The 24,801-nt window shown below is 35.5% G+C and overlaps 1 protein-coding gene and 1 pseudogene across 4 annotated transcripts in view; one reads left to right on the forward strand and one right to left on the reverse strand.

Annotated features, from left to right (window-relative positions):
• The window catches only part of FAF1 (Fas associated factor 1), a 520,728-nt gene that overhangs the window by 102,017 nt on the left and 393,910 nt on the right, over nt 1-24,801 (forward strand). The gene's annotated exons all lie outside the window — the stretch shown is intronic.
• Nucleotides 10,622-10,995, reverse strand: LOC129136284 (small ribosomal subunit protein bS6m-like; annotated as a pseudogene).

A 24,801-nucleotide genomic window follows, 5' to 3' on the forward strand; every position in this document is an offset into this window, starting at 1 on the left:
GAGGTGGCTTAGTTTTTTCTTTTTTGGCAGTAATCAAAAGGCGAGGCACAGCATAGCACTAAACATTCACCTATTACAAAGCAAACCAAAAATGGATTGTATAATGGCATTGGAGCAGTATTGGTTGTGTCAGGATGACACAGATGTCTCTTAATGCCTTAGAAATGCTAAAAAAAAAAAAAGTTTATAATTTTGAAGAAGTGCTAATTTTCAAAAGTCAAAACTTAAGATGTGTACTTATAGAAGTGAGTTTAGATATGTAGGTATATGCACACGTATGTTATGTGGACTTACATAATTAACTCTTGGTGTCTGTGTGCTTTATGTAGACTTAATACTTTTTTAAACTCAAAATATGAAAAGCTTTTCTTTTCAGATTAAAAGTAATGATGCTTAATGTAATGAAATGAGATGAAAAATTTACAAAGAAAATATTAATTACCTTTAATCCCATCACTCAGATAATAATTGTTTCACATTTTTAAGGTATATTATTCCAGATTATCTTCTATAATTATGTGATTAAATTTAAAAAATAGACAACTGAGATTGTTTTATACCTTCTGTTCTGTAATCTGCATTTTTCACTTAATTGTGGCTGTTCATCATTCTTTTTAATGTTTGCATAGTATTTCATAGTGTCACTGTAACATAATTAACCAACTAGTCCTATGCTGTTGGGTATTTAAGATTTTTGCAGCATTTTGCTATTATGAACATTACTGTAGAGAACATTGCTGCATATACATGTTACATATTTAACCTATTTTTTTCAGAAGAAATTGAATAAATTCAATTCATAATTGAATTTCTGAGGCAAATTACATGCATATTTTTGGAGTTTTGAATACTTTTAACAAAATGGACTTCCAGATTGGTTTTACTAATTTAAAATTCTACCAACTATGTATATTTTTGATATTTCCATTTCATTAAACCAATGCTTCCTTATCTTTTTTGTGTTTTGGTACTTGTCAAAATTTACAAATATTTGTATAGCTTGACTCTAAATTCATGCTTTTAACCATTGTTGCTATACTCCAACAAAGCATGATATAGGTGACAGCTCCATGATTGCCATGTAGAGGAAGGGAGAAAGAGCAGTGGCTTAATCGAAATGATGCTCCCAAGTTTCTTGTCTTGAGTCTTCTTTTGCAATAATAAGTGCTTTGCTTTATTTAGTTGTATATTTTGGGAGTGTCTATTAGAGAGGCTGATGGAAGTTATTGGGGTAGTTAAAAATTCCTCCAAGCCCCTCTTGCATGGTACTTGTAAGAGGGATATGGAATAGAGGAAAGGGCGATGGTGGGCTGGGAGTACAAGTCTTTAATGGAGGAATTACCAGTCTTGGGGATGGATGTATGTTCTTTCCTTATCTGCTTCCTATTGGTTCGTGTCCACTAATTTTGAAGGTTAAAACACTTACTGGTAGTGAATATTTTTATCAGTACAGCCTATGCAGAATATTGTAAAAGGAGAATTTTCCCAGATAATGTTGAATAATTGAATGGTAAGGTACTCTTCCACTATTTCTGAGTTATTTTATTTTGGAGAATATTCTAACAACACTTGGGGTTAAAACACTGGTGTTATATTTGTGCAGAAATGCAATCATACACTGTATCAGGCCCAAGCAAAAACATCAGGCTATCTTTCAGAACCTTAAATTTTGGCTTTCTTTTGAGATATGTCTATCTCCTAGCTGGCTTTTCTTCACAAATAATTCACTTTTATTCACAGTAAAGATTTATTATGCTTTGTAACTATCTTGCTGTTTACATTTTATCATTTATCCTGTTTTCATGCAGCATTCACTTTGTTGTTTTTAAAAATGAAACAAATATTTTGAATAATCCATCACTAGTTTAAACTTTTCAGTAGCATCATGGAACTTTATGTGATGTCCTCTATATTTTGCCTGTGTGTTATAGTTTGTGTTTCTAAATTATGACTATCACTGATCTGCATTTTCTAGGGTTTACAGAACAGTTTGCATTAATTGAGTTGTAACCTCGGATATGTCTGTATTTTATATTTCCTGCACATATCACTTGGACCTCTTCTCCAGTGTTTTTGTGCACATTTTTGCTAGGGAAATGTAAAGGAATCTGAGTTAGGCACTACAATCTGGAATTGTGATGAACTTAAAAAAAATCTAATAAAAAAACACATTCAGTGAGCACTGAGTGCTTACAGTGCATCCAGATTTTTGCTAGATAAAGAGTGGGGGCTTAAAAAATATAACAAGATGTAGTCTCTAACTTTGAGAATTGTGCTAAAAAATCAATAAGACACATGGTCTCTGATCTGTGTGTATTACACAGGTCAAGTATTCCTTATCCGAAATGCTTGGGACCAAAAGAATGTCCAGATTTTGGATTTTTTCAGATTTTGGTATATTTACATTATACTGTTGAATATTAGTATCGCTAATCCAAAAATCTAAAATCCAAAATGTTCAATCGAGCATTTCCTTTCAAACATCATCCAAAATGTTCCATCGAGAATTTCCTTTCAAACATCATCCAAAATGTTCCATTGAGCATTTCCTTTCAAACATCATCCAAAATGTTCCATTGAGCATTTCCTTTTGAACATCATGTTGGCACTCAAAAGATTTAGGATTTTGGAGCACTTTGGATTTTGGATTTTTGGATTAGGGATGCTCAAAGTAACTTCCTAAAAAAACGGTGATTGCAAATATTTTAGCTATTTTGTAGATCTAAACACACTGATAACAGCTATTCAATAGGAAAATAGAGCCCAGTCCTAGGAGTTCTGATTATTAGTCACTTTCCCAGACCTGGCACATTATTTTTGTTATGTGGGCTGCTGTCTGCAAAAGAGGTATTCCAAACTCTATGTTTTAAGTACTCTACACTTGGCTCCACTTATTTTGGGGTAACTGCAGGTTAGATTATATATATCAAAATTCTGAAAACAAAGTTACATGTACTAATACTTTTAGGAAATGTCTCAGCCTACTGTTTTACTTGACAGGAACCCTGTAGGTCTGTCCCAAGGTTATCTCCCTCTGACTGTTACCATTTTTCACATTGTCCTGCGCTTAGAGTTAAGAGAAGATGAATGTCATTACAGCTGAGATTCCTTCCTTGAGATGAGTATTTTCCATTTATACCCAGAAAGGTAAGTACATAAGGAAGAACTAGTGACAGTGAGTTAGAATCTTTTACCAAAGGGCTGTCTTTTTCCGTGGAAGTGTGCTACATGAACATTATAAATTCTAATCTGGGCCCCAGAATTGACCCACGTCTCACTTTCTGTTTTCACTATAGAAGAATTTGGGTCAGGGGAGAATAAAAATCTATATGGCTTGTGTAATTTTGACTAATCAAAATGTTAGCTATAGTGGTAAACACACTGCATTAATTGAATGAAGAGCCCTGGCTTTTCAGACCTCTTAGTAATTTATTGAGTATGGCCTTGGCTAAGTTACTTCTCTCTAACTTCTGAATTCCTCATATAAAACGAAGGGTTTGTACCCTAGATTATACTCAAGCTTCCATGATATATGAAGTATTTCTGAAGGATCTATTTTGTCCTAATTTTTTGTTAAAATTCAATGAATAGCAGTCAATTATAAATAGTAGTACAGATTTTTAATAGCTCTTCATAAGTTTGAAACATTTGTATACATACTATTAAAAATTATTTTGACAACTTTATAGTGTAGATGATGGCAGGAGAAGATGCTCTGCCACTTATTTTACACACGGTCTCTAGATATGAAACTCCTTCAATAAATTAAAATTTCCAATAATCTCTAGCAGATCCAGGGAAAGATATCTGACATATACTTGATAACCCAATGTTAAGTGAAATAAAGTGAAAGTAAACATTAACCTAGCCATACTATGTTTTAAGTACTTGATACTCTTAGGAAATGATTTTTGAACTTTGCACTCAATTTCTGCTGTAGTTTGCTGCCTGTGCTGACATTGCTGTTTTGCTGAAGAAAGACTCTATTCAGAGTGCTTATATTTGTCTTTAACTACATGTTTCAACCTACAAGAGTGAAACAAATCCGCATATGTGTTTCTATATTGTCATGGAATTTTTAGTCCTCGAAGATAATTTTGTACTAATAGAAGCTTATAGTACAGTCATATAAACTGATGAGTCAAAACTAAGGAAAATTGTACTGCACATAATCTGCCTCATTTTAAGATCCATTGAGGTACTTTGAGAAATTTCCTCCAATTTTCACTTTTGAAGGAACATATCTTAATGTTTGCCCTAAAATTTCATGTAGCAGTTCCACTACTCTGCTCAGGATGTGGCTGTAGAGGTCCTCAAATGTGCACTGCTTTTCTAGTTTATACAGTGTTATGAACACCTGCAGTTTTATGAATGAATAGACTAACCATTGATAATAATGAGTCTCTGTCCTCATCCGAAAGCAGCCAAGCATTGAGCACTGCCCTTCATCAGTGGCCATCAGACACTGGTTTATATATTTGCACAGATGCTTGCTACAACAAAAGATAAGTTACTGTGAAAGAATAGCTCATCATATCAATTTCTGCTTCTTTGCTACAGCCCATTATTTACAAAATTTTTCAATTTCTCTGTTTTTTAACCTGACAACCATTCCATCTTCTATTGTCTCTTCTTTAATTGCGGGTTTATTTTGTGTTAGGCATCATATCCAGTGATACACTTACATTATTTCACTTAATCCTCACAGCAGTCCCCAAAAGTAAATAGGTAAATGTTAGTTTTATTATATAGATGAGAAACTGAGGGCTAATGAAGTTAAGTAAACTGTCCAAGCTCACATAGCTGTTAAGGGGTAAAGTTTTGAACCCAGGCCTGTCAGTTCATGAGGAATTGTCATAGCGGTAAACCACATTTTAAGATTACTTATCACATTTTCCCTACCTAGTATGCTTTTCTTCTCTGTACTGGCTTTTTTCTTCCTACCACTTATAAATAATATCATATTGAGCTTTGGCTGTAATCACATAGTAGTGCTTTACTCTAAATACATTTCTGCTTTGTTTTCAAATAAATTCTCAGTTCTAGAGGAAGGGAATTGTGTTTCTTATTAATTTTGTCTGTGACATATAGTAATTGCCTAATGAATACTTGACTGAGTTATTAGCAAGCTTACTTTTAGGTCTGTTCTTTCTCTATTGTTTGGATATTTGAACGTCTTTGCTGTTAAGACTTCTGACTCTTACTGATATTACTTTTTCTTGTCTGGCAAACATAAGGTTTGAGGAAAGAGCGGGACAACCCAGACACCCAAGGAATAAGAAAGGGCTAGTTTTGATATCTAACTAGTAAAATTACATGATTTCTACCTATTGTGGCTTTTTTTGAGAAATACTTTTCATGAATCTTTTCTTTGCATTTTTTTCTAAGCATGTCATACAAATCTTTTTTTCTTTCCTGTTTATATTTGGTTGTGCCATTCTATATAAGGAAAGCTCATTATATAGCCTAACCTATTTGAAAGTTTTTATCAGTTCTGATTCTCAGGAGAAAACTTGGGGTGATAAAACACTGCTAAACTATAATTAAATAGTTATGAAAGAATTTTTTTTTTTTACCTTTCCGAGGAAAATCTCAGTTTTTAGAAACATGAAATTTTCAGTTCACTAAACTCACATTGGTTTACCTGATCAAATTGAAACCTTTTGAGGTTCACAATTTTTCTTGATGGCAATTTTACCTTCTGCTTATTTTTACATTGGATCTTGCTCTACCTGTTGTATCACTTTTCCTATAATCTAGTTCTAGAATTACTTTATTGCATGAAAGAAACATCTGTTTTATAAAATCTATGGTAGACAACAGTTCAGAGGCTTTAGGACCCAGTAAAAATGTGTTGTGTTAATCATCTAGCAGAACACGCTGGTGTCCATGGTTGAATGCAATTTGGAAATGTGGCTAATATGTACTGTTTTTTGATATCTAGTACTACTTATGTAAATTGACAGTATAAATATATGTTTTAGAAAATAAACTAAATGAAATAGGGATTCAGCTCACAGCGGGAAAACCAATTTAGAGGCTTCATGCTAATTCTGAAAGAAGTAGCATATGCTACTTACGACTTGGATATTTAAAAGAAAATAAAAATTTAGACTTGGTGCAGTGGCTCACGCCTATAGGCCCAGCACTTTGGGAAGCCAATGCGAGTGGGTCACTTAGTTTGAGACCAGCCTGGTCAACAAGGCAAAACCTCGTCTCTACCAAAAAATACAAAAATTAGCCCCACTTGGTGGCGCATGCCTGTGGTCCCAGCTACTCAGGAGGCTGAGATAGGAGGATCACTTGAACCTGGAAAGCAGAAGTTGTAGTGAGCTGAGATCGCACCATTGCACGACAGCCTGGGTGACAGAGTGAGACTGTCTCAAAAAAAAAAAAAAATGTAAATTGCTCCATTTTTAGGATTGTTCATATCAATCAGATGCACTGTGTACTGATATTTTTTAAAGTTTACTAACCTACAATTTAGCTTGATTTAATTTCTATTACTGGAAGTTTAAACAAAATATCATTGTAGCAAAGTCAGTGGTTTGATGCCTTGGCAATTCTTCCTGCTAGTTTCAAAAATCAGCTGACATAAATCAGTGTGTACTTGGAAAAGAAAAAATAATATGACAGTTAAAATTCCTGTTCATACTGTCAGTTTTTTAAAAATTTGCTATTTAATGGTAATATAATTTCTTAAAATTTCTAGTTATACTTCTCTATCTTTAAGTAAAATATTAATTAAAGTGTTCATGTACAAAATTTCTGTTTCCTACTTATACCTGCCAGGTACTCATTTTTTTATCTTTTAATAAGATGTTTTTGGATTTGATTTAATTTGATGCTTTAGTTATTTTTTAATATTTTATATTTTTATATTATGCTCATCTAAATACTTCTTTATCTCTTGTGCATGTACTCAGTTTCTCTCAAACACATACTTGCTCTATATCTTAAAAAGCCAAGTTTAAAATTTATCTATGTGGTAAATATAATTCTTCAGATTCCAAGGTTTTCTGAGATTAATCTTTGTGTACATACATCTGCTTTAGTTACAGGAAACTGAATAATGGAATTGTTCTTTAAAGGCCTCTGTTACTGGATTTGGGCTTTCCTCTTTAGCTTAATGTTGAAAGTTCTAGCATTTAACCCCTCCTCTTCATCATGAATGAGTTTCCATAACTCCTGGAGTATGTATAGCTTCGTAATCCAGCTAGTTAGCCTATATTCTCAGACATGCCTTATGTATTTCTACCTCTAAGTTTTTTGCTATTATAGATCTCCCTTGGATGTTTTCCTCTATTTCTTGTTGACCATTCAATTTTTTTTTTTTTTCGTAGCTCCTAACTCTTCAGGAACTATCCAAATTTCATCTTTCCTTTAAAGCTGACCCGAAGTTTTATCCCTTTTATTCCTTAACAGACTATTCTTTCAGTAGGGACACCTGACACTATTTTGTTGCCTCGTTCCCTCACACACACAATTCTGCATTTAAAGAGAATGTGTATTGTTGAAAGGATTTAAATGATTTCCAGCTAGGGTGTGTAAGGAAGAGCTGTATTGATAAATGTACACTTTGATTCATAGATATAGCAGGGGAAATGCATTATATGATACCTTTAATAAAGCCATGACTAGTGGCTGTGTAGATGTCTTTGAAGATATTTATGTAGCTCTAATGTAATGCTATGTTGTTACCAACATGTTGGCATTTTGACTCTTTTTTTTTTTTACAAGGATATTTATTATGTTTTACTTATGCCAAAACTGACGTATAGACTGACTATATAGACTACTAACCTCTAGACTATATATCTATATAGTCAGTCATTCTGTATAGTAGACTATAGTCTATATAGTCTGTATAGACTAAAATATAGTCTATATTTTAGGAGTGTGGCAAGTCCAATAGCACTCTCACAAATTCTATGCTTGAATTTTGGGACTTATTTTTTTCTTAGTAATTGATTTACTGCACAGAGGATTAATATTTTAAAATGTATAATGAGTGATAGCAGTGTGTTTAGAATGCAAGGATATCTAAAAATGTAAAGGAACTACAGAAAAATTGCAAAATAGTGTAGAGCTCTAAATACCCTTTTTCAAACTTTGCTAATGTTAACATCTTATAAATACAGTACACAATAATTGGCATAGTGCTATTGGTAATTTTCTTTTTTCTTTTTTTTTTTGAGACGGAGTCTCACTCTGTTGCCTAGGCTATAGTGCAGTGCTGTGATCTTGGCTCACTGCAACCTCCACTTCGATTCTCCTGCCTCAGCCTCCTGAGTAGCTGGGATTACAGGCATGTGCCACCACTCCTGGATAATTTTTTTTTGTGTGTGTATTTTTAGTAGAGGCGGGGTTTCACCATATTGGCCAGGCTAGTCTCGAACTCCTGACCTTGTGATCCACCCACCCTGGCCTCCCAAAGTTCTGGGATTATAGGCGTGAGCCACTGCGCCTGGCCTAGTACAATATTATTAACTAAACTACTGACCTTATTTGACTATTACTAGATTTTCTACTAGTGTGCTTTTTCTGGTTCAAGATCACATTTAATGTCTACAATACATTTAGTTTTCACGTCTCTGTAGCCTCTCCCAACTTGTGCTAATTCTTCAGCCATTCCTTGTTCCATGACCTTGACACTTTGAGAGATTACTGATCAGGTATTTTGGAGCATGTTCCTCAGTTTGGGTTTGTCTGATGTTTTTTCATGAGAGAGTGAGTTTATGCATTCTTGGAAAGAATATCACAGGTGTGATTTTTTTATTTTTCATAGTGTAACAGGAGGTATATGATGTCAATATGTGTTATTACTGGTGCTGTTAACTTTGACATGTGGTTAAGATAGCGTCTCCCAGTTTTCTCCAATGGAGAGTTACCATGCTTCCCTTTGTAATTAGTAAGTATCTTGTGGGAAATATTTTGAGACTATGCAAATATCCTGTTTCTTATTGAACTTTTGCCAATGAATTTTTTATTCTCCATTGACATAATTATACCTCTTAAAATTATTTTTAGTAGTTATCCTAGGTTTTACAATATAATCAGACAGATTCTACAGTTAGGTAATAATACTGTTTCATTTAACAGCCCTATACGGCATTGTATTTCCAATTCTTCTCGCACTTTTTTGGTATTATTTTTGTCATGCAATTTACTTTTGCATATGCCAGGAACATAATATTTTGCTACTGTTTTTACTTCTGGTAGTCAGTTATCTGTTCGAGCAATTAAATGTGGGGGGAAAGTTAATTTAATTATCATTTGTTTTATTTCCATTGTTTTTTTAAAATTATTTTTTGGTATAAGTTTAAGTTTTTGTCTGGCATATTCTTTCTGGGTGAACTACTTTAGCATTTCTTGTAGAGTACATTTGTTGGCAATAAATTCTCAGTTTTTTGTTTGGGAAAGTTTTTATTTCTTCATTTTTGAAAGATGCTTTCACTGGATATGGAATTCTGTGTTGACAGCCTTTTTTAAGATGTTTCTTTGTGTTTGTTTTTCATAGTTTGAATATGATATGCCTAGAGGGGTGTGTGTGTGTGTGTGTGTGTGTGTGTGTGTGTATGTGTGCATTTGTGTGTGTTTTTCTAAAGCCTTACAGCCTTGGGTGCTGTTGGTGCTCTTGGATCTGTGATTTTGAAATATTTTTCTTTTTTATTGAGGAGAAATTTATATAATATACAGTTAACCATTTTAAAACATACAATTCAGGGATATTTAGTGTATTCACAATGTTGTGAGCCCACCAGCTCCCTCTAGTTGGTTTTGAAAATTCATGATTAATTTTTTCTTTTCTTTCTCTTTCCTCTTTCTAAGATTCTGACTATGCATATATTAAATAGTTTGTTTTTTGTTCTACAGCTTTTGTTTGTTCTTTTCAGTGTGTTTCAGTTTGAGTAATTTCTGTAGCTCTAGTAATTTCTATAGATCTATCTTCAATTTCACTTATTCTTTCCTTGACTGTGTCAGTTCTACTGATGAGACTGTTGTGGACATTCTTCAACTCTGTTACTGTTTTTTTTTTTTTTTAATTTCAGGCATAGTTTATCTTTTTTTGCTGTAATTACCCATCTGGCTTAGGTATTGTCTGTTTTTCTATTTGAGCCTTTAGCATATTAATCATAGTCATCTAAAATTTCCTGTTCTAACATCTGTGTCCTATCTCAGTCTGTTTTTTTTTAATTTCTAAAATCACGTTTATTATCAAAGCCAAAATTGCCCATATAATTAATATATTAGTCTTCAATTTTTATTTCTGCATGATTATGCAGTCTGAATGACTAACTCACAATCCCAGGTGGTATTACAAGTTTTGCTCTTCAGAATGGTGTCACTGTTGTAAGGGGAAAAGTCCTCACTGACAAAGAAATGAAAACAAAATCAAGAATGATCCGCTTGTATCACAGATTACAGAGAAGCTGTCAGTGAGCAGTTCCTCACCTCTCGCAGCAAAGGGGATCAAGGGCTAAAAATATCTTAGAAAAATCAAACAGCACCTGCAATACACTCTTATATATAAAAGGCCAAGCTTGTAAACTATTTCTTCTCATCCATGCTGCTCAAATATGAAGGGATTAAATATAAGGCTAATTCCTGGTGAATCTTCTCACTTCTTCCTCTTCTTTGTGTAATATAATTTTCCTTTAAGTGGGATTGGGACAATCCCTTCACATTCTTTTAGTTCCTGGGTCAGAGGGTGTTTGACAATATTCGGTCTAATCACATCTACGTTTGGAGAAGTGCTCCATCATGCTTTCAACAGTTGTGGTTGGTGCATAAAAATTCACCAGGAAATACCCGCCTCTGTTGTGCCACTGATTGTGGGTAGAGATCTCACAAGGAAGCGCTCACTCACCCAGGTTTTCCAAGTTCCTCACTATTGCTCCTTTTTCCATCAGAACCTCTATCGTATGTTTCAAAGCAGCAGCAGTCTGGCCGCGGCATGGCTTTCAGGATTAAAGCCAGCTCATAGTGGGGCATGCCTGGAGGCTCGATGCGTGCGGCTCGGAAGCGAGCTGGTTCCCAGGACGCGAAGGGGCGGGATGGCAGGGATGGCAGGGATGGCGGGGACCTGGAGGTGGCCGGGCCTGACGTCTCCTGGGCGGCAAAAGCATGCTCCAGCTGCATGAGCCTGGGCCCCCTCATGCATGAGTCTGTTTCTGATGACAGCTTGTCACTTGCAAATGTACTTTTTCTTTTCTTTTTTTCTTTTTTGTATGCATTGTAATTTTTATTGAAAGCTGTACATCGTATGTAGCATAGTATAGACAAAGGCAAATAGATTTTATGCCTGGAAACAAGTCTCCCTTTCTTTCCTTTTTCGTTTCTTTTCCTTTCTCACTTTTGTTCTTGTTGCCCAGGCTGGAATGCAGTAGTGGCACAATCTTGGCTCACTGCAACCTCCATCTCCTGGGTTCAAGTGATTCTCCTACCTCAGCCTCCTGAGTAGCTGGGATTACAGGCGTGCCCCACCACGCCCAGCTAATTTTTTGTATTTTTAGTAGAGACGGGGTTTCCTCATGTTGGCCAGGTTGTTCTGGAACTCCTGACCTCAGGTGATCCACCTGTCTTGACCTCCCAAAGTGCAGGGATTACAGGCATGAGCCACCACGCCTGGCCACGAGTCTTCCTTTATTTATGCTAAGAGTTTGAGTATAATTTTGAGTTAGGTTTCGTTTGAGGTTTATTTCTCCCAGGAAATTTCTCCCAAGAAATTGTCCCAAGGAAGGGCAAACTTAGAAGGGATTCACATATTGTTGAAGATGTAGTTCAGCCTACTGAATAGAAAAGATGCTCACTGGTTTGGCTACACCAGGCTAGGGCTGGTTCGTAGTCACTGGACAAGCAGTTAGCATCTTCTGTGCAGGTAGGGGAGCAAATCAGCAAGCAGAAGAGTGGGTACACAGTGGGCTTGCAAAGAGTGTGGGGTCCCTCTCTGCATGGACAGACTGTACATGGTGGTGGGCAGTTTGCAGGAGCAGCAGCCTGGTGCTAACCCTCTAACCACAGGCAGGCTGTGTACAAGGTTTTACAGAGGAAGTCAGAGTCCTAGTGGGTGGACAGGAGGCCTTTGAACACTCGTTTGCATGTTGAGAAGGCCATGGAAAGGTTATTGGTAGGCTAAGACTGCAAGGTTGCAGAGAGAGAGTGTTCTGGACCCATGGCTGAGAATACTGGGTATCCTCACGCTCATATTGCCGGTTCCCAAGTTGCAGCCAGAAACTGCAGGCGAACATCTTCCTTCTGCAGTGTCCTTCCAGTGTCTTTTACAGAGAAAGGTTAATATCATGCTTACTTTAAAGGAGAGAGATATCTAAAGAGATTTCTCTTTTCTTTTTTTTCTTAAATCACAGAACATAATTGAAGGATGCTTTTGGATCTGAGAGTCAATAAATTGATAACTGAGACAGATGGAGATATTGGATGACAGATAGTAAGCAGTCAGTGTTGACTTAAGTTAGCTGGAAGTCCCACCACATTTTACATTTCTGTACCTTTTATTTTATTAAACCTTTATTTTTCTTTTATTGAACCTTTATTTGGAATCGCTGTTCCTTGGTACTTAAAATCTTTTCTTCCACACAGCCTTTCAAACATTTATCTTGCTCAGGGCACCCTCTGCTATAATCTTGACCATAACTTTATGATTACCAATCACTGACAGCCCCTTTATAATCTTATTTTCAAGTACCTCTCTTTTCTCACACCATCTCATACCCATAACGTGACTTGGAAAATACTTGAAGCACAGTAGCATCTCTAATTTATTGATACTGCTACCTTCACATTATCTTCCAGATTCTTTGTATTCATTTTTCCCGAATCAGTTTCTTGGCTCCATCACTATGTTGACACTGCTGTGGGATGAAAACTCGAAGCCCAGGTCTTCAGACTCTAGATTCAGATTCCGGTATACTAGATATGACAAACAGTTTTAATACTTAAGCCAATTCTGTTCAGTTATATTTTGCTGTGCGCAAAGGCCGTTGATAGTGTCTGCCTCAAGCAATATATTAAGTTTATGGAATTATGTACAGGTTTAGCAGGAAAAAGTGAATATCTAAGTATCTGCCATGTACACATATTTCTCCCTGTAGCCATGTTTGTTTCAAAGCATCTTAAAAATCAGTTGTGATTGACAGCCTGTAGAATGGGAGAAAATATCTGCAAACTATTCACCTGACGGGATTAAAAACCAGACTATATAAGGAATTCAACTCAACTGCAGAAAAACAAATACTATGATTAAAAAAATGGGCAAATGATCTGAATAGACATTTCTCAAAAGATGACATACAGATGGTCAACAGGTACATGAAAAAATGCTAAGCATCACTAATCATCAGGGAAATGCTAACCAAAACCATAATGAGATATCATCTCACCCTGGTTAAAGTGGCTACTATAAAAAAGACAGAAAATGACAAATGCTGGTGGATGCAGAGAAAGGGGAACACTTGTACCCTGTTGGTGGGAACGTAAATTAGTACAGCCATTATGGAAAACAGTATGGAGGTTCCTCAAAAAATTAAAAGAGCTGCCATATACCCAGCAATTCTCACAGCTGGGTATATATTCAAAATATGGGAAATCAGTATTTTGAAGTGATATCTGCACCCCTATGCTTATTGCAGTACTGTTCACAGTAGCCAAGATATGGAATCAACCTAAGTATTCATCAAAGGATGAATGAATTAAAGAAAATGCAACACACACACACACACACACACACACACACACACACACACACAATGGAATATCATTCAGCCATAAAAAGAATGAAATCCTATTATTTACAGCAACATGGGTAGAACGGGAGGACATTATGTTAAATAAAACATCAGGCACAGAAAGACAAATATTGTATGTTCTTATATGTGAGAGCTTAAAAAGGTTGATCTCATTGAGGTAGTGAACAGAATGGTGGTAACCAGAGGCTGGAAGGGTGGTAGGGAGCGGGGGATGAAGAGAGGTTGGTTTATGTGTACAAAAGTAGATAGAAGGAATAAGTTCTGATGTTCTGTAGCACAATAGACTGACTATGATTAACAATAATTTATTGTATATTTTTAAATAGCTAGATTTGGAGTGTCCCCAACACAAATAAATGATAAATGTTTGAGGTGATGGTTATCCCAATTACCCAGATTTTATCATTGTACATTGTATGCTTGTATCAAAATATCCCATGTACTCCATAAATATATACGGCTATTATATATCCATAAAATGAAGAAAAAGAATTAGGTCGGAAACCATAGGCAAACCCTCTTATCACATATGTGACACACGGCCCTCAATATTAAAAAAATATCAGTTGTGATCACTAGTAGAATATTGAAGTAGCAAATTTAGGTTTTGGTTTTAGACAAAGGTAATTGGCATTCGATAACATCTCTATTTCCATCACCTGCTGTGATATTTTATAAAGCTAGTAAATAATTCCAAAATGAATTTATCTCATTCTCTTATTATGAATGAATTCAAATATTATGTTGAGTCCCTTACTGTGTGCTAGCACTGTTTTAGGCACAGGGGATGTGGCAGTGAACAAGACAAAGAAAATCCACAGTCTTATTGGATTTTATATTTTTGAGTAGATGGGAGTCAGATAATCTGCAGAAGTAAATTTATAAATATACAGTGTAATTTTATAATATGATAAATACCACGAAGAAAACCAAATAGAATAATAGAATAGCATGACTAAAGATATAGAGGGGGTTATTTTATATTGTAGAGTCAGGTAGGGTTATTTTATGGGGTAGCATTTTAGCTGAAATGTGAGAACGAGGAGCCAGCCAGGTGAAAACAGAAGGAAAAGCAAACACAAAGGCCCTGAGGTGAGAGCAAATGTGTTGGAAAAAGAGATAGAAATCTAATGTGGCTAGAATATAGTGAGCAAAGGAGTGTGCTTAGTAGAGGAGAAGACCAAGCAGAGGTAGGGGTCTGGTTTTATAGGACTTTGTAGACAAGAATTTTGTGTGTGGCAAGAATATTTTAGTTTGATAATTCATAATCCAAAAATGATTTTTTCAGTAATGCATGTAGTATTAAAATACATGCTTAAGAATGATCTAAAATTATACTGGTTTGGATTACAAAATGGTTTTCTCTTAATATAGACCTCAAATGGCAAGCTAAAAGCTAATTATTGTTTCAAGGAAATAATTACCCAGACCCTTGACTCTTTTTCTTGGTATCTACCTACCTCCCTTTCACCATTTGGTCTGCATCAACCTAGGAACTCAAAATCTAGAGTTTTTACATGAGAATGAAAGTATTGGTTTTAGTTAGTCAACATGAAAGGGTCAGTACTCCTAGTTAGTGAGGATCCAACACTCCTGCTTAGGGTAATGACTCTTAATATACTTACAGTATAACAGAGTCTTACGTTTTTGTTCAGTAAGGAGAAATAAAGTTCAGAATTCCAAGTAAGTTAGAAAGTATAATGAGGCCCTTGCATTCCTGGTCAGTCAGGAAGTGTAACAGAGTCCAAAACTCTTAGTTTGGAAATGTAATGATCCAGCATTCTTAGTCAGGAAGTATAACAGTCCAGCACTTAGGCAGCTATTGCTTAGCAACTGGTATGAAGGTTGATGGAAAGGAAACAAACTGATGGTTAAAGTGAAGTTTTGGAATCATTAATTTATTCAGGCCATGCTTTTAATTGATCTCCTTAAAATTTTATGCCCCATATGTGGGTTTTTCTTTTTACCTTAATAACTTAAAAAAAATTTTACTATCTGGCTTTTTATTTTTTACAATTATCTTCATTTCTTGCCATGTTAACAGATTGGCTACTTCAAAATGTTGTTTTTCAGATAACTTCATATCTTTCTTTTCTTTGCTAGTCAAAGGCCTAGGCCTTTATCTTCCTTTTTGCTACAACCCTAAAGGCAAAGAAAGAAAGGGAAAGAAAAGCTTGGTTTATCCTGTATTTCTTCTGAGTTTACTAATATTAATTATTTTTTCAATGTATTTTGTTTTAATGCATGAATATACATGGATATTATTGAAAAATTTAAAACTATATGGAAACACAAAGGAGAAAGTCACCATCTTACACTACAACTTTTGGCACTTTGGTATGTTTCCTTCTAGTCTTTTTTTTCTTCCTGGGATCTATATATAAGCATGTGTACATACATACCAATTTTTCTTAAACTCTTTTGGGTCACAAATATCTTAATTTTGAAGCCTATAGATGAGAGAAAATACGTAAATGTTGAAGACAAAATTTTATATATATGTGTCAAGGGCATTTAGGAATCAGTCATCAGCAAGGATCTTTTTCATTCGTTATCATGTGCTGTTGTTGAAACTTCTTTTAAATCTTTTTCTTACTGCTGTAGTGGAGCCATTGCTGCGCCAGATCTTTGGCCATAGTAGTGCTATAGTTGGGATGTAAGATTACTGTTACCACTCTTACAGTTTGTGTTCACTATTAACTATTTTTATCAAATAATAGCATTCATGTGTGAAGTGGCTGGGTCCTGATGGACTTCCAGACTCAGTAGTATGTGGCATCAGTACCAGTCTTAATTTCAGTAACCCATATGATCATTTTTTTCTTGACCGAGTGGTATTTCATTATAGGATATAATTTATTTAATTAATCATCTATTAATATAAATTTAGGCTCTGTAATTTTTCTTTACCATAAGTAAAACAATGATGTAATAAATACCCTTATATTTACTTGTCTGACAGTTTTCTTGGGATAAATTCCTAAAAGTGAAATTGCTTAGTCAAATTTGATATCAGTTGCCTGATTGGGCCTGAGAAGTATACCAATTTATAGATAACAGTGTGGTCTTTGCTAACACTAGTCATTATGGAATACTTTTATTAGTTATAGTGTTTATAAAGTGAAATACATAAATCTAAAGTATATAGTTAGATGTATTTTGACAGTTCTATATGTCTGTGTATTTAATACCTTTAGCAGTGTATAGAACATTTCCATTGTCACAGAAAGAGTCCTTATAAATCTTCCTGTGTTCTTATTGGCCATCTATTTTTTTCCTTTGGTGAAGTATCTATTAAAATCTTTTGTGCATTATATTTGGATTTTCTTCTTATTATTGAGTTATAGAAGTTCTTTATATATTGTGGGTACTAGTCTTTTGTCACGTATTTGTAGAATAAACACATTTTTGGTATGTGGCCGGCCATTTCATTTTCTTAGTGGGGTCTTTTGACAGTCAAAGGTTTTAACTTGAATAAAATTCAATTTATGAATTATTTTATTGTTTATGCTTTCGTATCCTCTGTGGGAAATCCTTTCCTTAACCAAGGCCATAAAGATTTTTTCCTATGTTTTCTTCTAGAAATTTTACAGTTTTTAGCTTTTATGTTAAGGTATATGATACATTTTGAGGTAATTTTTGTGTATGGTGTGAGTGTAGGTTTGAAGTTTTTTTATTTTATTTTTTTCTGCCAAATGGATACTCACTTGTTTTAGCACCAGTTTTGAAAAGCTTATTCCTTCCTTATTAAATTGCCTTGTCCCTTATTGAACATCAGTTAGATTTACAGAGATATTATGCTATGGCTTTGAGGAATGGGTTTGTTCATAGTATTGAAATATAAGCAGTCAGGATCTAGGCTTTGTATGTTTGGAAGTTGATTAAATTTGAAAAGCCTTAGCTTTTTGAAATTCTTTTTCTTTTATTCTTGTTCAAGTATCTTGGGATGGCTGTAGTAGAATGTGATTTGTAATGTATTTGTTTTCAGTGTGGCATGTCCAGATATTTTTCTTTCTTCTTTTTCAATTACTATTTTTTGTCCAACTATTTTCTGGTATTGAAGATTAAACAGGTTCGTTAGCCATCTTGATATAGGTATTATAAGGACCTGACAGGTCATAAGTCTCCTTGTGTAGAACACCTCACTCTTGCTTCCTGTGAAAGCATAAAATGTTAGAATTAGCAAAATCTGATCAACAGTATTTAGGCTCTTTCTTTATTACTTTTACTTACTGACATCTTTTTCTCTTGTCAGGCTATTATTAGCGATCATGGCCTTATGAAATTCTGGTTGAATAAAGCACCTGGAGAAATAGTAATTTATAAATATGAAATGCGACTAAAGTCTATTAATACCAGACTTCTTTGCATATCAAACAAATATTGTGAATTTTTAGCGGGAGTATGTGAACTTGGAGTGTGTGACCATTTGCTTGGTGTTGGGGTCATTGTAAACTAATGCAACCAAATGCATCTCATAAGTAGGCAGTAGCTTGATTTTTTTCTTGTTTGTAAAAATAATAGTAGAAATGAAATGAACTCCTTTTTTTTCTGCTTTTCTTGCACAGTTGCCAACAAAATATGCAGTCATTAAGCAAGCAGCAGGGTAATAAATATAATAAACATATATTTCTTTTTATGAAGAAAACTTCTCTGCTGCTTGCAGTAGAATTCTTTGTGCTCTGATCACATCAAAAAAAGCAGTACCTGAGGTCATAGGTGTGCCTGGTAGCACAGTTAAGTTGGATATTTTCCCCCTTGTGTTTTTGTCACAAACATTGATCTTAGGGGTTTATAATTTGGTAGTGAATACTGGAAACATATATTCAGCTTCCAGTGTTAGTGTATAAAGAACACCATCTGATGGATTGGCCAGAGTTGAATTTGAATCTGATTTGGATACTTTTATTGTTACAATTTTGAAAGAGTTATTACTAAATCTGATAGTAATAGTGATGTGTTCTTTATAGTTATCACATTTAAGGAGTTTTCAAAATAAAATCCTCTGCATGTTATTTCTCTGAGAGAAAATTACATTATTTAGAATGTTTATATTTGCAAAACCCAGTAACATCTGTGGGAGCAGCTGGTTGTCACAGATATTTTCTAGAGAAATTGCAGAATAATGTGTATTTATAATTTATAATTTAATTTTTATAATTATATAAAATATGTATATTTTTAATTTATAATTCTACATGTAAAATTATGTTAATGTAAAATTATATATATAACAAAACATAGCTTATATTTATATATAATTATATATTTGTAATTTACAATTTTACATTAACATGTAAAATTATATTTACATTAACATGTAAAATTAAAAGTAATGTAAAATTTTACATTAACATGTAAAATTATAAGTTAATGTAATATATGTTAATACTATAGTTTACATGAGTTTCATAGGATAAAATTTTTTGTTAAACAATTCAGAGCTTTGAAAATATCAGTTGATGAATATCCTCAAGTATAGATTCTTCATTTTATTTTATTTTTTAAAGAAACATCCACCATCTGATGGTATCTGCAGGCTTTACCCCAGATGGTTCAGCCCATAAAACCATCCTGTTGTGATATACCAAAATATGTTTAAAAAGCTGTGCATGCCTTTATGATTTGATTTTTTTTTAAGGGATGATAGAGGTGCTTTATGTTTTTAAGGGACACATTGTATAAAGGAGCATCTGGCCAGGCGCGGTGGCTCACGCCTGTAATCCCAGCACTTTGGGAGGCCGAGGCGGGCCGATCACAAGGTCAGGAGATGGAGACCATCCTGGCTAACATGGTGAAACCCCGTCTCTGCTAAAAATACAAAAAATTAGCTGGGCATGGTGTCACACGCCTGTAGTCCCAGCTGCTCGGGAGGCTGAGGCAGGAGAATCACTTGAACTCGGGAGGCAGAGGTTGCAGTGAGCTGAGGTCACGCCACTGCACTCCAGCCTGGGTGACAGAGTGAGACTCTGTCTCAAAAAAAAAAAAAAAAAGGAGCTTCCCCTTTCCCAACCCTATCTTTTACTATTTTCATAAAGTTGAGGTCTGAATTTACTTTCCAGATTGGGTATGTATTTGGTACAAACTTTATAGGTCAATGTTAGATCTAGTAATTATCCTTCAATTGTTGTCTTTGAGTTTATACAATAGAAGTTACTTGACTAGCGTTTTACTCTTTTTGTAGAAAACATATAATCCATATTCAAATCAACATTTTAAAATATCTGTAAAGAAAGAAATCCCTTACGTAGTATTCTTGCCAAAAATATTTAACTGAATCTAATCATGAGGAAGCAACCAGGCACGTCGAAATTGGAGGTTATTCTATAAAATAGTTTAAAATTGTTAGTGGCATGTAAAGCAAACAAAAAGGTGGGGAAGTTGTTCCAGATTCAAGAAGACCAAGAGAAAAGACAACTAAATACAACAATGCGTGATCCCCAAGTAGATCTAGATCCAAAACAAGAACAAGAAACATAACATATGGCCGGGCACGGTGGCTCACGCCTGTAATCCCAGCACTTTGGGAGGCCGAGACGGGCAGATCACGAGGTCAGGAGATCAAGACCATCCTGGCTAACACAGTGAAACCCGTCTTTACTAAAAATACAAAAAATTAGCTGGGCATGGTGGCGGGTACCTGTAGTCCCAGCTACTCGGGAGGCTGAGGCAGGAGAATGGCATGAACCTGGGATGCAGAGCTTGCAGTGAGCCGAGATCACACCACTGCACTCCAGCCTGGGCGACAGAGCAAGACTCCATCTCAAAAAAAAAAAAAAAAAAAAAGAAACATAACATACACTTGTAAGAGACAATTGGAAGAGTTGGAAGAATTCAAATATGTACTATTTTGTAGTTGCAATATGGAGTCAATATTAATTTTTTTGACTTTGATAATGATATTGTGGTTATAAAGAGAATATCCTTATTCTTAAGATTAAATGCTGGGACAGAGTGTCATAATGCTTGCAATTTACTTTCTTTTAAAATTGTTTTATTTTTAATTGACACATAATAATTGTGTATGTTTATAAGGTTGCAATTTACCTTCAAATGTGAAAGAAATGGTATATGTATTTGGCCAGAAAGGATGAAAGTAAACTTGTCAGAGTATTAACAATTATTGAATCCATGTGAAAGGTACATTGATGTTCATTGTACTTTTCTTTCAAGTTTTCTCTAGATGGAAATTTTTTTAAAAAGCTGGGGACAAAATCTCCACAAAGAATAAACTGTAATATTAGGACAGTGCAACTTACTATTTTGGTCCAATTTTTGTCCCTAACATTATCCTTTGTAAGAGATTATTGAATATATGTTCAATACTTATTTATTATTTTGTTTCCTACAGTTTAATAATGCTACTCCATGATTTTAGAATGTTTTACAGTTTACAAAACATGGCTGGGCATGGTGACTCATGCTATAACCCCAGCACTTTGGGAGGCTGAGGTGGGAGGATTGCCTGAGCCCAGGAGTTCAAAGTTAAAGTGAGCTATGATCACATCACTGCACTCCAGCCTGGACAACAGAATGAGACCCTGTCTCAAACAAACAAACAAACAAACAAACAAACAAAAACCAGAAACAAAAAACAAAAACACACACACAAAAAATCCCCAAAAAACTACATACAGAGAGAGTATTTATGTACATCCTATTTCTGTTTTGTGAAATAGATGAGATAGGTGGTATTTTCCTCACTTTACAAATGAACGGTGTGTTTTAGAGAAATATTCCCAAGATCATAGCCAGCTACTTTTGTGCCCAAACTTCCCTCCTAAGCCTTGCAGTCTTCCCTGTATCAACCTTGATGTCCCACAGATTATTTTAAATGCAGTGTACCACAAACTTGTTCCTTTTTTCCTCTTTAGATTATTCCTTGGTAATGGTGCCTTGATCTACCCAAATAGACCAGTCGCATATCTGGAAGCCATCCTACAATTACTATACTCTTACCTAATTGGCTCTAGGGGGAGAAGAAATGGGGAAGAGAACTAATGTTTTTCAAGTACATATTTAATATCTGGTTCTATGTGTTCGATGATTTTCATGAATCTTATTAAATTCTTTCAGCAGCTACCGTGTTTAGATGGTGCCTCCAATTTTACAGTTTTATAATAGAGATTTGGAAATAGGCTTAACAAGGTTAAGTGATTTTTTTTTTTTTGAGATGGAGTCTTGCTTTGTCATCCAGGCTGGAGTGCAGTGGCGCAATGTCGGCTCACTGCAACCCCCGCCTCCTGGGTTCAAGCGATTCTCCTGCCTCAGCCTCCTGTTAAATGATTTGTTCTAAGTTGCAAAGCTCATAGACAGTGACTAGGGGATTTGAATTTAGGTCTTAAACTTTCTAAAGTCTGCATTCTTTACAATGTACATAAGCAACTTTCTCTTAAATCTTTCTCTTAACTTTTTATAACACTACCATTGCTTAAGTCTCAGTTTGGATTACTGGAAGAGCCTACCTACTCAGTTTTTCAGTATTCAACCTTATTTCCTTTAGTTAAGCTTCTGTGCTGTTGACAGAGTGATCTTTCTAAAATCCCACTCTGGTCATAGTGCTTCTCTTCATTGATAGAATGAAAATGGCAAATAAAGCACTTCATATAATCCAGTTCTTGCCTTCTTTTCTCATCTTCACATACTTCCTCACATCTGTGCTACTCTTCAGCCACACTGAAAAATGGAATTAAAGCTTTAGTCTGTCATAACTGCTTGCCCTTATAATTGTTACTACCCTAGTCTTTCATTCTTTGCTGTGTTATCTGTTGCATTCATTATTCAAGACTCCAAAGAGTAAGTTCCTATAGGAAGTCTTTATAATGCCTTCACTGGCTGTATTAGGTATTTTTTCTTTGCCATGTGCATACATCTGTTATAGAACTACATTATAACTATTTGTTTTCATGCCTTTTGCTGTAATACTGTGAATTCCTTGAAAGTCACACCTCACAGATATTCAGTGTTCAGTAAATGTTTATTACTGAATGGAGATTAGTGAACCTCCTTCTAATCCCCACACTATGAATATACTTTTCCTTAGGGAGGCTAACATATATCAGTTTTTCCATAGAGGTTGTTGTGACTTTTATATTTATTTGCTTTGTTCATCCTGAGTATTGGAATAGTAATTAGGAGACCTGATTTCTAGTTTTGGCTCTGCCACTTATTTGCCATACTTTCTTAGGCAAGTTACTGTAATTTGGCCTTGGTCTCTTGGCCTCAATTATCTCATCCATTTAATAGCAGGTTGAATTAAGTGTTTCCTGACCTCTTACCTGTCTTTCCCAATGACTCTGATTTTCTTGGGAAGGGTTTTGAGCAGAGAGATGACATGTTGGTAGTGGTCTTACGAGTTTCACTTTGACAGAATGTGTAGGATTGTTGGAAGGGTGTATTAGTCCATTCTTGCATTGCTATAAAGAACTAACTGAGATGGGGTAATTTATAAAGAAAAGAAATTTAATTGGCTTACAGTTCTGCAGGCCGTACAGGAAACATGGCTGGGGAGGCCTCAGGAAACTTACAGTCATGGTGGAAGGAAAACAAAGGGGAAGCAGGCACGTCCTACATGGCTGGCGCCAGGAGGAAGAGGGCGAAGGGAGGGGTGCTATACCCTTTTAAACAACCAGATCTCCTGAGAACTCACTATCATGAGAAGAGCAAGGGGGAAATCCGCCCGATGATCCAGTCGCCTGCCACCAGGCCCTTCCTCTAACATTGTGGATTACAATTTGACATGAAATTTGGGCAAGGACATAAATCCAAACCATATCAAAGGGGATAAACCAGATGAATGCAGAGAGACCAGTTAAGAGAGTAATGTGGTTTCATGAGCGCCTGGAATGTGATCAATATTTGGAAAAGGAGAAATAATTGTGAAAGGAACTTTACAATTTGAGATGGTAAGGGCAGATGTGGTATCACAGAAAGATATCTGGTCTTTGTCCCTGAGTTTTGGCACAGAGGTCTTAAAACCCTTGGAATTTCCTGAGCCATAAGGGTAATAAAAGTGTCTTTTGTTCTAATGAGGCTACTCTTGGTGGGCCTCTAGATAGCTTCAGGATGGGGGCTAGTTGCCAGGAAGAACAAGCCTTGATTAGAAGCTTGGAACTTTCAGCATGACCTCCCCAACCTCTGGGGAGAGGACAGGGGATGGAGATTAAGTTGATCACCAGTGGCTAATGATAATCAATTGTGCCTATGTAATGAAACCTCCATAAAACCCCTAAACAACAGGATTTGGAGAGCTTCCAGATTGGTGAATGCAGTGAGGTGCTGAGATGTTGGCATACCTGGAGAGTGCATAGAAGCACTGTCTGCCACACACCCGCCCCCACACACCTTACCACCCTGTGTATCTTTTCCATTTGGCTGTTCCTGAGTTCTTTTTTTTTTATATAATAAGCCTGTAATGGTAAGGAAAAAGCATTTTCCTGAGTTCTGTGAGTACTAGCCAAATATCAGACCTCAGGAGGGGGTTGTGGAAACTTCAAATTTGTAGCCAAGATGGACTGCATTGTGGGTAACCAGGGGACCTAATACTTGCAATTGGCATTTGAAGTGAGGGCAATCTTGTGGACTCTTAAACCTACGGAGTCTGACACTAACTCTGGGTAGTTAGTGTCAGAATAGAATTGTATTGTTGGAGACCCAGTTGGTGTTCAGAGGATTGGAGAATTGTAAAGTTGATGTCAGAATTGGTTGGTGTAAGGGGGAAAAAAAGGCCATAACAGCATGGTAGAGTGATTGTCTTCTCTGCAGATCCTGTCTTCGCTGCAAAAAAGGACTCCAAGATTTGAAGCCTATGTTGACTTAAACAGAGAATTAGGTATTCTATTTTGAGAGAAATAAATAGCTTAATTTTTTTTTATTTCTGCCTTAGCTTCAAAAGAGGATGCAAAGAAATGGAACTTTATAACTAGAGACATAGTTATTTTCAGATTTACACAGAAAATGTTATTTTCCCACATGGGGAAACAGCTCCCTAAAACACACAGAAAGAGGATTATCAGTCAGAAACAGCATAAAGACA

Source organism: Pan troglodytes, chromosome 1 (genome assembly GCF_028858775.2).
Source record: "Pan troglodytes isolate AG18354 chromosome 1, NHGRI_mPanTro3-v2.0_pri, whole genome shotgun sequence".
Classification (NCBI taxonomy): domain Eukaryota; kingdom Metazoa; phylum Chordata; class Mammalia; order Primates; family Hominidae; genus Pan; species Pan troglodytes.